The sequence below is a fragment of the Cryptomeria japonica genome, chromosome 8 (assembly GCF_030272615.1).
Source record: "Cryptomeria japonica chromosome 8, Sugi_1.0, whole genome shotgun sequence".
Lineage (NCBI taxonomy): Eukaryota > Viridiplantae > Streptophyta > Pinopsida > Cupressales > Cupressaceae > Cryptomeria > Cryptomeria japonica.
In genome coordinates, this window is record NC_081412.1 from 482,002,510 (window position 1) to 482,019,885 (window position 17,376).

At 35.9% G+C, this 17,376-nt stretch overlaps 1 protein-coding gene across 1 annotated transcript in view; it reads left to right on the plus strand.

The window, feature by feature from the left end:
• The window catches only part of LOC131077292 (3-isopropylmalate dehydratase large subunit, chloroplastic), an 89,193-nt gene that overhangs the window by 62,123 nt on the left and 9,694 nt on the right, over positions 1-17,376 (plus strand). The gene's annotated exons all lie outside the window — the stretch shown is intronic.

The window sequence follows — 17,376 nt, forward strand, 5'->3', positions numbered from 1 at the left end:
CTCTATGCCCGTAACTGTACTCGGTCCGGGTGGTGATTCTAATTATTGTAAACTAAGAGTCAAAGTTACCAGTTCGAGTTCGAGAGCGGGTTCGAGGACGCAAACCCGGTTCGTGGGTTGGGGCAAATTTTTTTATTGCCTTTTGGGTTTGTGGGTTGGGTTCTTCCGTGTATATATATATATATATATATATATATATATATATATATATATATATATATATATATATATATATATATATATATATACGGTTCGTGGGTTGGGGCAAATTATATATATATATATATATATATATATATATATATATATATATATATATATATATATATATATATATATATATACGGTTCGTGGGTTGGGGCAAATTTTATATATATATATACACGGAAGAACCCAACCCACAAACCCAAAAGGCAATAAAAAAATTTGCCCCAACCCACGAACCGGGTTTGCGTCCTCGAACCCGCTCTCGAACTCGAACTGGTAACTTTGACTCTTAGTTTACAATAATTAGAATCACCACCCGGACCGAGTACAGTTACGGGCATAGAGATGGGTAGACCTTTACCAGACTGGGAACACAATTTTCAGAATCAAGGTACCAGAATAAGTAGATACATAATTTGTCTGATGCATGTCGCCCTGGGGTGAGCACGGACCCAATACGAACCGGGACCCACACGAACCTGGTTCGTGTTAAGGGCCTCAAACAGGCGAACCCAACAACTTATCTAAGAGTGAGAAGTAGAACTAACTTCACACTTCTAAACTTGGCAAAACCTTAAACATTTAAAAGAGCTGGCTAAATTTTGCCTGAGACTGCCTAAATCTAATTAATTCATAAATTTCATGATTAGTTTATATGAGGGGTACTTGACCATTTGGAATAGTTTTGTGACCATGTGTCAAAGGGGTTAGAAGGGAAAGCTATAAGTAAATGTAAATTGAGCTAAAAACTGGAAGCACAGTTACATGAAGGTGAGGGCCCATCTCTAGGGAAATGTGGGCAAAGAATCCAGAACGAAGAAAGAAGAGGGAAAAAAATAATGTTATTATTCTGAAATGACCAAAATTATGTCATTGGGACTCTCAAGACTGCATTTGATTTTTAATAGAGAAGTGCTAGGGTTAGGGGCCTTAGATCACAAAAAAGCAACTAAGTTCTAAACACCAAACATATAGAAACATAGTAATCTGTTTAACCTGATACCGTTAGACCTTAAATGATGAACCAAGCATAATAGTTGTATGAAGGTAGGACCCCTCAAGAAAGAAAGAAATAATGATTGGAATAATATTAATATTTGTGAATAACCAAAACAGGTCAATGGAACTCAAAAACTAAAATCAGTTACTATTGAGAAATACAAGGGTAAAATGATTTTTTTTTATAAAAAACAGCTAAACACAAAATACAAAACAAAGTTGAACAAAGCAAGAGGGGCTAAACTCAAACTGGTTAAACCTTGAGCCTTAAGATATGTTGCAAAGATAAATGGCATTTCAAGAGACGAACTCTCAAAAAAATGGAGTTGATGATGGTCAAATAGGAGACAATGAAAGGAAACAAAAATTATCAGGTGTCTATGTATAAGTACAGATTGAATGAACTAACGATATGGTTGTCTATCCCCCTAAAGAAGGACATGAGAATGCACTTACAAGAATATTCAAGGCTGAGGGGACAGGCTTGGCAATCTTAGGAGGAACCTAAATACACCCCTAGAGAGTTTCCTAAAATCTGAGAGCAATGAACCTATGGTAGTTTGGGATTCGTGTTGTGGATGAGAGGAAAGCCCTTGATGCCAAACCAAAGTAAATCCATGCTGCCTAGTGTGAAATTGGAAGGTTGGGGTGCTACAACAGTAATATGTAAAGCTGCAATTGTGTTGTTGATTTGTTTCCCTCTGGTTGCAAATCAAATATATTGAGTGGGCACTTAATGGTTTGATGCTTGCAGTTGACAAAGATAGAAGCAAGAAATAATGATAAGGATCAGCAATGTCATATGTGTAGCAAAATTTGAACCCGAAGAACCAAAAGCATCATCACTTGTGGAATCAAACTTTTTCCAAGTAGAGGGCCTGAAATTCCTTCACGAGTAGCAATGTGTGCATTGGAGGTGTCATCAGCAAACTTAGGACCATGAACAATTAGGATAATAGGAAGATGATGCAAAAAATTGCACTTGAAATCCAACCAACTTGTATTTGGTTGACGTGCATACTGCTAGGGTGTTGTAGTGCTTGTCACACAATAATTAATAGAATGTATGCTCCAAGTTTCTTGTGGAAATACATTCTCTATCACAACACATAATTCAATAGGCTTTGTAAGTGCATGAAAATAAAAATCGTTTAAAGTAACGTGATGCACTTGCCGCAGAAGAGATTGAGAAGGGGTCATCCTTAAGCTTTGTCTTGTGTGCGGGCATGCGATTGTGACATGTCATAGGAGCTAATGAATGTCACTCTTGTTGATAGGTGTCGCTGTAGTGATTGACAAAACCTTAGAATGTGCACACGCTTGTGCAAATTTTACTGGTTAGCTCATATCCTCCATTAAGTTACCTTGTCAAAGGAATGCTACAATTTGTCTTTGATGCATTGGTCCATTGTAGCACATCATCATGGGAGGCTTGGATATAATTGACACCGATTTTTGTGATCCTATAAATATTTCCAATCTCTCTCTTCAATGTGGACAAGTTCTACAAAGGAAAGACCTTCTGTAGGATCTAAAGGAACAATCATGTATTTATTTGCATTGTCAAAGGTTATAGCCTAATGTTTGAATCGAACATCGATATTGAGAACAAAGCAAAACGGGTGCCCTATTAGAACTAGACATTGATTGGCCTCTACAATATCTAATACTTTAAAAACAATACCAAAAATTACACCTTCAATAATTACCTCAACATTTTCTAGTATGCAATTGATGGCAATCCAAACATTTTTTTCCAGTATTTATCAAAATGTTGTTTAGTTGGTACCCATTCATAATCAAGGTATTTAGGAGTTCTCTATCACAAAATTGTCATGTGTGCTAAATGTCACATTGGAGAATAGGTTGTGTCTGCTTGTTACCACGTTGAACGTAGTGATTGTGCTCCTCTATGTAGTGATTGTGCTCCTCTTTAGAGAGAACTGAATTTTCCAAGAGTATCTTAAAATTTTGCAATACTCCACCTTGGCACAATAATCATAGAATTGTGAAGGCCACCTTAGGTTCTACATCTATGATGCTTGATGCCACAAGTATATATTGAATATAATATGTTTGCTCATTCTTGATAAAGACTTTGTCATTGCATGGGATCCATCTTTGGTGCATTGCCTTCAACTGGCTTAATTTTTTTCAATTGTGAGGAAACCCTCGATTGTAGTGCCTTAGCACCATTGTGGGTGAGGAATTGCACAACTTTAGATTAAGAGGTGCATTTTTAGATCATTTGTGCAGATTCTTTTGCTCATCTCATTTCTGAAAAAAAGGATTTGGTAATCTTCAATATGGTGATCTCCATCGCAGTAATTGCACTAGGGAAATTTATTACAATATTCGCATGCATGTTGGTGTTTGTTGTATGTGTAAGAATTATATTTCCATCCACCTTAGTGTTTGGCTTGACCTTAGTTGTTTCCTCTTTGAAATCATAGGACATTCTTTCCAAGTTGCTCCTCTACTGTGTGCTAATTGCTTGCATTTTTTATGATTCACATAGTGTCTTAACAACTTGATAGATATTCACATTATGGGTAGACCGTAGTACTATTGTAGACCTCACAATTATTAAATAACAATTATTCCTTTCCTCTTTTGGAGTAGACGGAAAGTTGCTGTCTCATGCCACTCCTTGCAACTAGTGCAACACATGATGTGTGAACCACTTGAGGGAAGGATTTTGTTGATCGCTTTTACTTTCACTGCGGGATGGTTAGAAGTAGTATGCTACTCACCTTGGCTTGTCATACACCACAAACCCCTTTCTCCATTGGCCATCTAGCAAGTTGTTAGATACATCAATCATCATTCCAATCATTTCTCCTAGGTGAGTGATTGATGTGACACAAGTTGGGCTCATTGAGAGCTTCAAGTTGGAGAGTAGTTTCAAGTTCTATGTAGGCATTGGGCACCAAACCGACTCATGCCATATATGAGTGATGACTATAAATCATTCCTTTAGTAGTGCTAGATCGATCCTATTGGGTACCTTGGTTATCAAGTATTTGAAGTGCTAATCAGTACTTCACATAGACTTGATGGGAACTTGTTGAATATTTAGTTCAATTGTAGTTTAGTGTGCAAATTCTAGATAATCAAATTTTGTTATAAATGCATCCGTAACTTCTTGTTGGACATCCTCAGTAACCTATAGGATCAAAATCTAGATACTAATCTTGCATGTGTTTTCTGAATGTCATTGCAAACAAATGGATTTGATGCACAAGGTTAGTGACCTTGCACACACGCCTTGGAATCTCACAAGTTGGGCAATAGTGTGATATCTTCATCTCTAGTGAAGATGTAGACATTAAGTTGTATGGGCTCATTAATTGGTTGTTGATTTTACATCTCATCTACTTCTGGTTGCTCTCTTATAAAATCTTCAACATGTGGATTCTTTTGTGCAAAATCTCTAAAGTGTTCTAACGTCTAATTCATCAACTTCTCTTGTACTTACCTTCCGCAGTCTGATCCGCTGTCGAAACGTATTGTAACTGAACTGATCCGTCTTCTACCAGCTTGCGGATGTAGTGACAATGAAGCTCGACATGCTTGGTACGTTCATGGAAGAGTGGATTTTTGGCTAGTTTGAGCACCCCTTGATTATCGGTATACAAGGGAGAAGGACCTGCTTGCGGCATCTGCATGTCAGAAAGCATCCTGCAGAGCCAAACTGCATCACATGCGACCTTGACTGTTTCCGGTATTCAGCTTCGGTTGAGGAAAGAGCCACGACTTGTTGCTTCTTGCTGCTCCAAGTGACGACACCAGTACCCAAACTGAATAGGTACCCAAAAGTGGATTTTATGTCATCCACTGATCATGCCCAATCTGAGTCAATATAACCAATCAGCTTTGGATCGTTGCACCTGCTATACAAAGTGCCATAGTTAGAAGTGCCTTTCACATATCGCAGTACTCGCTTCGTTGCAATCCAATGATCAGCTTTTGGGGCTTTCATGAAGCGAGATATGTAGCTGACATCAAAACTGATGTAAGGTCTAGTGGCAGTAAGGTAGATGAGGCTGCCTACTAGTTGCCTGAATTTGGTTTCATATACTCTAGGTGAATCAGACTTGGCTGATAACTTCAACCCTTTCCCCTAAGTTACCGGTTCGGGTTTGGATTCAGGTTCGGATTTGGCAAAAAAAAACAAATTCCTAGGTACGGGTTCGTCCGTACACACACACACACACATATATATATACATATGTCATATATTATATATATGTTCAAACATCAAAATTATAAATATATATGTTCACAGTTCAAAACTTCAAACATACAAATATGAAACATACAATGTAACTTTCCCATACAATGATATATAAATGATAACAGATAAATCATAAATCCATAATTGCCAATGCCAATAAATAATCTGATATTCATATATCGTAAATGTAATATCATATTCATAATTTGCAAAAAAGATAATATTCAAGTTTCAAGTTTCAAGTTTCAAACTGATTCAAGTTTGTTTATACATTTTTGAATTTTTTGACCTATAATTTTCATGTTTGGTTATACTTTTTTGACTTGTATGACCCGTGGGCTCCATTTTTGGGAACCCACGGGCCTTGGTTCTCGTAGGTCCAATTGGGTTCTCCTCGGGTTCCACTCGGATCCTGCCTAGGTGCCCACAGAGAACCCAGCCACCCAGGCAGGACCCGGGTGGAACCATCATTGCGTGCGGTGGTTGCGTGCGTTATCTGTGCTTTCTGATTTTCGAAACCCTTTTGTGTGTCGCAACTTCTGTGTTTTTGGGCCATGTTTGTTTTCAACAGGAGGTTTTTTGCGGTGGCTATGACTTTCTCGCACGTCTTCCTGTGTGCAATTTTGTGGACAGAGTTTGCTATGGCGTCGAGTTTTTTTTTTTGGAAGATTTTTTTTTGGGCGATTTCCTAGGCGGTAACGATTTGTGAGGCTTATGTCTGCTCACGATTTTTTCGTGATTTCCGTTTTTTACTTCGGCATCAGGTTTGTGTTTGCCCTTTCAGCTTCCGTGACCTACACGATTTCCTATGCTTTTGCTCGACGCTCTTGTGGTACCCGCGACCTAGGGTTTATGTATGATGTCGAAGGTTTTTTGAAGGCATTCTTGTTTTGTTCGTGCCTTCTGCAATGAGGGATATGATGGGTTTATAATTTTTTCCTTAAAAAATTATTGGTGGGTTTTTTTAATAATTTTTTCTCCTTAAAAAAGAAACTTTCTGCATGGGTTTTAATAATTTTTTTCCTTAAAATAATTTGTTGTGTTTTACCGTTTTTCTTCAAAAACAAAGTTTTGTATTTTGTTCCATGTCTCAGATTTTGTGTCTTGGCTTTTGATCGATTTTTCACCTCAAAAATCGTTTCCGGTTTTGATCGATTTTTCTCCTCAAAAATTGTGTTTGGTCATTTGTAATTTCCAGCATTACCAGGAGACGCGTCTCCAGACCCCTAGGACGCGTCTTGGAGACTGGGACACATCTCCCGTCTCCTAGACGTCTCTGGAAGCGCCTCTCAGAGGTGGGTGCGTTGGAGAGACGTCTCCTCATGTCTCCTGCATCTCCCATAAAAAATGTGGCGTTTCCCGTCACAAAAAATAATAAAAAAGTTGTTTTTAAAAAAAAACCCTGACGCGACACAACGTGACGAAAAATGATCCGACGAAAACCTAAAACACATGGCCTTTTTCATTGACTTAAAACTTAAAACGCTTGATGATTTTTTATAAACACCCTTCAAAGTCGTAAAACGGAAAACCTAAATTGCAGCACAAAAATAATCGACGGAAAAAATAAATCGCAGCATAGACAAGTGTTGCGGCCAGTTGAACAGGTGCAGGTGCAACACAAAACAAGTGGACGCCGACAGGTTTCGACTCAGGTAAGTGCCCAGATTTCTTCAATATTTTGATTTTTGATTTTTGATTTTTCAATTTTGTTTGAAACTTCAAATATTTTTTTATTTTGTTTTTAATAACTACTATTAATAATTTAATAGTTAATGAATCAATTTTTGTTATAATTTTAATTAGCATTTATGGTTTATAATTTCGATTTATTCTATTTATATGTTATTGTAAAAATTTAATTCTTTTAAATTTTGTTATAAAAGTGTTAATAACTTAATACTTAATAGTGAATACTAAGTATTCGTAAAATTTTATCAAATATGTGGTGTGAGTTTTGAACTTTTCAGTCTTTTTGACACAATGACATTTGACATATGTGTATTTAAACTTGAAAGTTAATATATATTTGTTAAACTTTTCCACTATTCTTGTTTTCAAAATTCTATGTTATGACTTCTAATATTTACTGAAAATTATAAAATTATATTACAAAAGTAATTTGCTGTCTCCAAGTACCCCTGTCTCCTATTTTTGAAAATTTGTCGTACCGGTACCAATACCTGTCTCCAAAGTACCTAAGTATCCCCATCTCTTGGTAACCTTGGTAATTTCCGATGTTCGCATGGGATTTTGGGTTTTGCCTGATTTTTTCCTCAAAAAACATGGGTACAGGTGTTCCTGTCTTAGGGTTTTTACCTTTTTTCCAAAAAAAGGATGCTTTGGAAACTTCAGTTTTTGAGTTTGGCGATTTTTCCCTAAAAATTGTGCCTTCTTGCATTCTATTTTGGGGCGTCATGCTCATCTGCAAAAGTTTGTGGATTATTTGTATTTTGCAGAAGTTCTCTTGATTTTGGAAGGGTCAGTGATAGGTTCAATGGTAGGCTCATGTCACAGAACAGTCTGAGAAGAAGGGGGTAGCCTTATTTGTTTTTGTTTGCGTAGTTAGGACGATAACCATTAAGGGAGGGTATTAGAATATTGTAATGTTTCTTTAATGGTTATCTTAGTCATCTTAATCATCTGGTCATCTTAGTCATCTCAATCATCTGGTCATCTTAGTCATCTCAATCATCTTAGTCGTCTTTAGTTTATTTAGTTAGTTTCTATTTTTCAGCTTCATTTAACGATTGTTTCTTTTCGAAACATCGCCTCTTGTAAATTCTTTATTTAGAGCTCTCGCTCTTTTGTTTAATAATATTGAATATTTTAACATTTGTTGTATCCTTTGTTTTTCTTTTGCAACAATCTCAACCTCTTGTCTTTGACTTCATTTTTATTGACACTCCATCCTCCATCTTCATTCTTTTATATTGTTGCACTTTGAATCATCAAAATGTGTCATCCTTAGTGCCTCACCCAAATGTGCGGAGAAGTGCTGCTCCATACTAAGTTCTTCAATGTGCTAATTAATAAGCAACATTTTCACCCATAATGCAATCTGCCTATAAAACTTTTTCCAATAGGGAGTTAGAAACTTGGAAAGTGCCTCATCAAACAATGAAGATGTAGTTATTGCAAACTCTAATATATAGCCTTCAATGATGCCTCTAACAAAATATCAATCATACATGTTGAGATCAGATCTATTTTTTGCAATTGATCGATACTTGTGTGTGTCCATTTTACTATTCATTGATATCGTCCGCAATGTTGAACTCACAATGATAATGATTCAATCAGATGTTCCAAACAGTTTAGTGAAAATTCTGAATATAACTTGTATATAAGACGTGCTCACACCATCTGCATTGTGATTTTCATTTGGTGCCTCTTGGTGTGCAAACTCTAAAATTTTCTGAAGTCATCAGTTTATGATTTATCTCATTGTGTGTCACTTGCTACAACATACGTAACACATTACAAATTACTTGAGGGTTTTGGCAACAAGTCGAAAATGTTAGCCAAAATACATTTGCACATGCTAGATTGATTGGCTATCATTTAGAAAACCCAATGCACTAGCATATTAGCTTGAATTCCTCTCACCTTAGGTGTGCAAGGGATTAGAAACCCTCAATTAAACCTACCTATGCTGCATGCATGCACGAAAAGAAGGAAAGAAATGAACAGACCATCCACAAATAAATCAATGAAACATAATATGCACCACAAACTTCTCTATTAATCCACCTGTTACATCCACTGCTTCAGTCATAAATTGATCATATAGAAGGTGTACTAGCTCTTCCGTGTACCAACTATGACATATGACATCTCTAATGATTACAAATGAATAGGAGGTACACTTACATAAGTTTGCAAGGCTCTCCTTTACATTAGTTAATTGCTTTACACCTATTAATTGTTTCCTCCTAAGGCCAACTACCTTATCCATCCCAATGCAATCACTTGCCTCTAATTAATTATTACAATCTTATTTTCAACCATTTTAGTGCCAACCAAACACTTCAATTTTTTTATTTTTTTTATTGTCTATCTTTCACTTTGCGCTTTATCCAAAAAGCACCCATCTCATCTGTTTTCATTTGCCTTGAAATGATTGTTATGAATTTGGAGGATTTCTTGATCAGATTTAAGATGAATGTTCCTTTTTTGGTTTTAGGATTTTGCTGTTTTTTCTTCCATTTTAATGTTTTTGTAAGGTTTCAAAATTTTGAGATTTTCTTTTTGTTCTTCCAGTTTTGTCTTTGTTTGCTAGGGTTTAAAGTTTTAGAACTTTATTTTGATTCTCTTACTAGGGTTTCCAACTTTGCAGTGAATAGAAATGCAATCCTCGGCTAGTCATAGTTGTAGCAAGTGTAGGAAGGACCTTGCTTGGAAGCATGGAAAACTGGTTTTGGAGTGAGGAATGGTTGTATGCTATAATTGTGGTTTTCAGATGAGAAGGGAGATCAATCAACTCAAATATCACTTTGCATGAATCTTTGTTCAAGATGTGTATTTGTGTATTGTAGTGGAATATGAGGTTACATTAGAGACAAAAGATCTCCTTGCTAGCTACAAGGAGAAGAAAACAGAAAATAGGACACTAGAGGCAGCTCCAAGTGAGATAAATTCCCTCCTTGATTTAGATATTGTCATGGTGCCATGGTTACAGGGCTCATTGACTGCAGAAATTTCTAGCTGATTGATTTCATTGGTATTCTTTGTTTCTCAAAATACTGCTAGTGTGCAATCTTGGCTCTAAGGTATTACTTGGAACTGGAAGTACCTAGAAGGATAATTGTTGCAATTCTTTAATATTATAATAGTATAGCATTCCATGTTCCAGTGAGCCTATATTCGGAGTTAATGGTCAATATTTGGACTATTGTTGGTGAAGGGTTTTAGGTACTTACTCTACATGATTTGATTTGGGTCTTGTAGACGGAAGCCTTGATAATACAAAGGTGATACTAGAGGATCATAATAGATATTGGTACAAAAAGAGTTGTATATTTTGTGATGGAAGGATGGATGGAATTTGGAACCACATGTTGATAAAATTTCCAGTGGCTTTAGGTGTCTAATTAGGGTAATTGAAGTCCATTGATGCCTCATGCAAAGTGAAAAATGTTGAGACTTTGTACAATATGTTAGAGAAGGTGGCCATGGAAGTGGATGTCAAGAATGTTGTCCTAGTTCTGATTGACAATGCAGCAGCAGGAGAATTTTTGAGGATAAACACACTACCTTTTTTGGAGCCTTTGTATTGCCAATCACATTGGTCTATTACCTGAGGACATTACACAATTGGATGAATGAAAATTGTGTCTAAACTAACTAGAACTGTAAGAACCCCTGCTAATTGTGACCCCAAAAGTTTTGCCCCCTTTTAGTAGTTTTCTTGATAGTACGAATGTAATGTTTCAAATGTTTTGGTATGTATTTAATTAGATTTCTTTGCTGAGAGATGTAGAGAAACGTATAATGGTTGAACAATAAGATTAGCATTTGCACAGTACTGAAATGATAATATTCCCTTTTAAATATTGAGTAACTGATATAGAATTACAAGAACAGTAATACAAAATTCTGACCTTTCATTGCCAATACCAATTTGTAAATGGTTGGATGGTAAATACCAATTTGTAAATGGTTGGATGGTGACCAAGGTTACATACATTAATTCTGAAAATTGTGTTGTAGCACTTAGAAGAATAGAGACGTGTCTTATGCACAGCATATAAGTGATTATTGCATCCAATAATCAGCCGCCCACCACATGGAAAGCTCACATATCAGCTATACTTTCCCTTGGCGTCCAGCAATCCCAACAAATATGTCATGCCTCTGCACTGATACTTTCTTAAATCTTATATACATAGCTGATTAGAAAATTGTCTTATTTTATAAGACATCACAACTTTCTAATGTCTAGCCAACTACCTTACGTAAGCACTTGAGTTCGATAAAAATAAGTAAAATGCTGGCTGACCTTTATGGGAACAAAAAACAAAATGATTAAAATGACTGAGGGCCGACCTAGCCTTGACTGCCCAATATAAAATATTTAAGGAGGAAAAGTAGTTTGAAAGCAAGATAAAGTCAATTCAATAAGGACCGACTGATATGCTGGCCGTCTCCATACTCAAACCCTAAGCAAAGGCATATATAAGGCCGAAGCATAGGATGATTTAGGTACAACAAGCAATATACAAAAAAAGACACATTTAAATATTGCAGAGCAGGGATACCAATCCAGGCAGCGATTACAGAAGACTAGGGCAGCAGACTAGTGCAGCGAACTCATTATTCACATAGCATCAATCTCATTATTTATCAAACAGCAATCTCATTCTTAATGAGGCAGCGATCCCAGTAATAATCAAGGCAGCAAGTTCAATATGTTAACAACAGTGGTAAGATTAGTTAAGGAAAAATAGGCATTTAGAAGAGACACCACTATTGAAGGAAGGGTGACCGCAGGAAGGGACACAACCCTTCAGTGGCAAGAGAAGGATATTTAAGGAGGGACTTTGACTGAAGAAAGCCATGGAATCAGAATAACATCTGTATCTACAAAGGTGAAAATCAATAATGAAGGAAGCAATCAATCCAACCAAAGACAACAGCAATCAAGCATATAAATCGATCAGATCAGAGCTTTACTATATATAGCAGACAATAGCAATCTTATTCATCTTTGTGGTATACAGCCTTATAATTCTTTGATACATAATTCCTCACATATTGATATAGGCAATAATATTTATGCAACAGGACAATATATTTGATACATAAGTCATAACCTCTCATATATTGGATATAGGCAGAAGAATCTGTGGCTAATAGGCAAAGGACTGAAGGGAATAACACGGAACAAATACTTAATGACCATGTTAGAGGAACAATAGTTGGCAAATTTATTGATAAAGATGTTGCAAAATATGAATATTCTTAGGGCTGATCATAACATTAATAATAATGGGGAAGCAAGTAACTATAGAAAGAATAGATCAAACAACAACACCCTATTAGTTATTGGATCAGCAGCTAGACTCTCGATACCCACATTTCTAAGCAGAGAAGAAATTTCAGAAGGTAACGGGGGACAACAAAACAATGGAGAAAGTTATCTGGACTATTTGCATGAATATCAATCATTAGGAGATGAATTCTCTGCTACTGTGTCTTTGACTGGTTTTTGCTAGGGAAAAGGGCACACCTAATTATGATTTATATATAGCTGTTAGCAAAAGTTTGGAAATGAAAAATTGATTGATCAAAATAATCGGATTATCTATTCAACGATATACAACCATATATATAGAGATTACAAGACGACGTTCTTAATTAAGAACTAGTCGTTTTAAGTGAAAACTAAAAAGCTAAAAAGCTTAAAATATTAAATAAAGCTTAAAGAGCTAAAACTAAAAAACAAATTATGCATTCTTATAAAAGAAGCAATAGTTGACTAATGACTAACTAAATGACCATTAATAGAACCACAAAAGAAGGTAATTGACAAAAAGAATTAATTTTCTAATACCCTCCCTTAATGGTCATTGTATCAACTAAGTACCCGACAAAAACATTGCAGGTCTTTAATGCATTGCAAAGAACACTCTGCTGCTACAAAGACCCTCCTAGGATTTCCAAAGTGTTAATGACCAAGAATAGCTGATTCTAGATGACTGATGTAATTCTCACACGCGAATTATAGAACCGGCACATGTGAATTACAGAAGCTTGAGACAATGATTTTGAGGAAAAATCGACAAACCCTTTTGCAGAAGAGTACTGAGCACTGTTTGCTCCAGCAACTCCAAAACAGGTTGCAAGATACCACGGTTGTAGATGTTCGCCCTAGTAGTGTGACCTAAAACTGATTGCAACAAAGTACGATTTTTGAGGAAAAAACCGTCAAACCTTGAAACGGGAACCATCCAAAAGAGAATTCACGATTTTGAGGAGAAAATCGAAAAATCAAGAAATCTGAGGTTACAAATCATCGTTTTTGTGGAAAAGATGGTAAAACCCAGATAACCAAAATTCTACGCAAACTTTGTGGATTATAGATGATAATTTTTAAGCAAAAAATTATAAACCCTGTGAACAATTTTTGAGGAAAAAATCGTGAAAACCTTGAAATGTCGCACGACAAAACACCAAATATCGCGCGGCAAAAGCCTGATTTTTGAGGAAAAAAATCAAGCAAAACCCTCCCATAATTTTTTGTGGAAAAAAATCAGAAAACTGACAAACAATTTTTCAAGAAAAAATTGTGAAAACTTTGGGATGTAGGATGAGAGACCTTGCCCAGAAAAAGATAATTTTTGTGGAAAAAATTAATAAAACCCAAAATTAATTGTTTAAGGGGCAAAATTAATAAAACCCATAAAATAATTTTTTTTTTGAAGGGACAAAAATTTTAAAACCCAAAACTAATTTTTTTTTAAGGGAAAAAATTATTAAAACCCATGATTCTGAGAACCTCAGCGTGGCTATTCAAAACATGCCCAAAGCACAGAGCCACAAAAGCAAAAAGCCCTAGGTTGGGAGTTATAGAAAACACATTCCCGTCGCAATTTAAAACACACTAGATCAAAAGAGTCGGAGCTGTCGTCGAAAACCACCAAACGCATGCTAAAATAAACTCCCAGATCGCGGCTCCAAAACTTCGTCATGCGGTAGGGTACAAAGCCACCCTATCACAGGCAAACGACGTGAATCAGAATCGTCGCGTAAATTAGGAGGTTGTGCCAAAATTGAACGCCCAGAAAATCGTGAACTAAGATTGCAGAAATCGCGAAAAATGTGTGTGAAAAATACCGACGAAAAATCGCGCCAAAAAAAATGACCAATTCTGTAAAGAACCACGTCGGAAAAAATCGCCGCTCGAGCAGAAAAGCGCACTGAAAAGCACACAAAAGGTTCTGGAAAATGTAAATAACAAGGCACGATCTGTCACAAAAAAAAACGTGATTTGTAGGTTGCGAAAATTCCACTAAAAGAACTTTCGAAAACTTCAGATGCCCACGAACTGCCTGCAAAACTGAACCGCAATTTTCAAAGGGAAAATAACCCTCAAGAAATTTCAGACAAGGATGTGAATAAAAACCCTCGAATTTTTTCATAAGAAAAATCGAACCAAAAGTTTCTGGAAATAAATTCTAGGTAAAGCTTACGAATTTTCTTTATTAAAAAATTCGCCAAACTCCAAAAAATCCCATCGACCCGCTTTGATACCATGAAAAATTGATTGCGCAAAATAATCGGATTATCTTTTCAACGATATACAACCATATATATAGAGATTACAAGACGGCGTTCTTAATTATGAACTAGTCGTTTTAAGTGAAAACTAAAAGCTAAAAAGCTTAAAATATTAAATAAAGCTTAAAAAGCTAAAACTAAAAAGCAAACTATGCGTTCTTATAAAAGAAGCAATAGTTGACTAATGACTAACTAAATGACCATTAATAGAAGCACAAAAGAAGGTAACTGACTAAAAGAATTAATTATCTAATAGGAAAGTTGTCCATACCTTCTTTTGATGGCGCTAACAAATGACAACACATTCATGGATCGAGAAGCTAGATACATATTGTTCATTAAATTACATGTTTGAAAATGCTGCAACAAAATATGCCACACTTCATCTGGAAGGGGATGCCCATGAGTGGTGGTACCATGGGATGGTGACATAGGGGCATAGTCTCATAGATTCATATTCCGATTTTAGTTAGAGTCTCATTGACAACTTTGATAAGAAGGATATAAAACTGCATTTCAGGGAGCTTGCACAATTGAAATAGTATGTCTTAGTTGATAGTTATGTGTTTGATTTTCAAAGGCTTTCAATAATGGTTCGGGAAAGAGGAGATGTATTGCTCTTTTTATTGAGGGGTTGATTGAACTACTCAAAGGTTGGGTGAAGGCATTTGACCCACCTTCTTTGTAAGTTGCAATAAAAAGGGCAAGAAACATGGAGTTTTCTACTCCTAAAATAAATTCGAGCCTAGTCATTTCCATCAAAGAAAGATAAGAAATCTTTTTAGAAGGAAGGGCCTAAGAAGACAACCGTGGACAATGAAACAAAGAATGAGTTGCGTAGAATGTAATGTCCCCTTTTTAGCGCAACATGATATGGGGTGTCGTTAGCCTATTCTGACACGGTCCCGAAGGCTAACAAGGACATTGGTGGGATCCTGAGGTGTTTTGGCTTAGGTGTTTTCAGTTTCAGGCCAATCGGTGCTGCTCTGACAGGGTTTCTAGACATTTACTATTTATAGTAAGTTAGTCTCCAAGCAGTGACTTGAAATTTTTAGTGTTTCCCTAGTTGGCATAATTATCAGTGAAAAATATTTGAAGGCGACAATGATTTAAAGGGGATTATCAACAATGTTTTAATATTTAACGATAAAGTGTAAAGTTAAATTAAATATTTAACTTTATCGTTATATTATAAGGTTGGGAATATAAAGTAATGTTTAAAATATTAAAAGTTCCCTTTAATGTGTACATTGTGGGAAATAATATTTTATTCTAAAATGTATTATCCTACATTTAGGAAATGAAGTGTTTGCATCCAGGAAGAAGATATAAATTGAGGTTGAGAGCTCTCTTTTGGGGTATGTTTGGAGAAGATTTAATATCTTGTTGTTGGATTTCTTGAGAAATCTTCGTTGGGCTTGGAGGACGAAATCCCTCTTGGTCAACATTCTTCCCGCTGTTGTGAGATACAGTCAGGAGAATTTATGGTGTTTCATTTAGGAAACACGCTGGGTTCATTAGATTTTCACAGGGCAGATTTAAGAAGATTTTGGAGCAGTTTGAAGGTGATAGTGAAGATATATGAGTGCCGTGAACAGTAATGTGAACAATGCCGTGAATAGTGCACCTACAGTGTGTGAACAGTGTTTTCAGCAGGGTCTATACTTGTGGAGTTCAGGTTTGAATTTGTTTATTATCATATGGTCTGTAATATTCTTCAGATCTGATTTGTATGCTTGGGGTTGGAATTAAATAAATACCATCAGCATTAATCTTCTTGTTTTTGGTATTTGATATGTCTGGTTGTTTTTATATTGAATAAACTTTGAAAGCTTTACAATAAATATCAATTTATCCAATTTATCCTATTGCAAATCAAGAACCAAAAAATCCAGTAGTCAGCTTGCAAGCCAATTGTTTGACAAAATTACACTAAGTAAAAAGGACATAAATTTAGTGCCGAACAGGGGGTGTCCATTACATAGAAATAAGTTTTATTTTTTCATACAAAGAACCATGGAAAGTAGGCCACAACATCGAATTTATCTTTGATAATGAAGAGGAAAAAAAAGAAGCTAGTTCAAGGAGTGAATAGAAAGAAGAAGAGGAAGCTAAACCAGAAGACCACCATGTTGGAGGTGTTTCAATAGGAACTTTTGCCAGTCTAATAGGTACACCCATGTATAATCATTTTGAGCTAGAGTAATATTTAGGGTTAGAGAGTGAGAATTCTGAATGATAGTGGGGCAACCCACAACTTCATTGATGAGCACCTACTAGCAAAGTGAGTGACTTGAATTGGAAGATTTTGAAGAATTCAATGTGATGGTTGCAAATGAATTTACGATGTCATGCACCAAAAACATATTACAATTAAGCAACATGTTAGGCAACTAGAAAGTGACAATTGATGTCTATGTGGTAGGAATTGGAGAGACAAATGTAGTTTTGGAGGTATAGTGGTTGCACTCGCATGGGAAGTACTCTAAAAATCTTGTGTATAGCAATTCTTTTGTGTCAGTGTTGTAGTTTAATTGTTGGGTTATGTTTTATGATTAGTAGGCTGTATTTTCATCAGCTGTTTGCTATGGTGTGCTTTTATGGTTTTGAAGTTCATAAGTTCCAATTTTATTTTTGACTGGAAAGTGTTT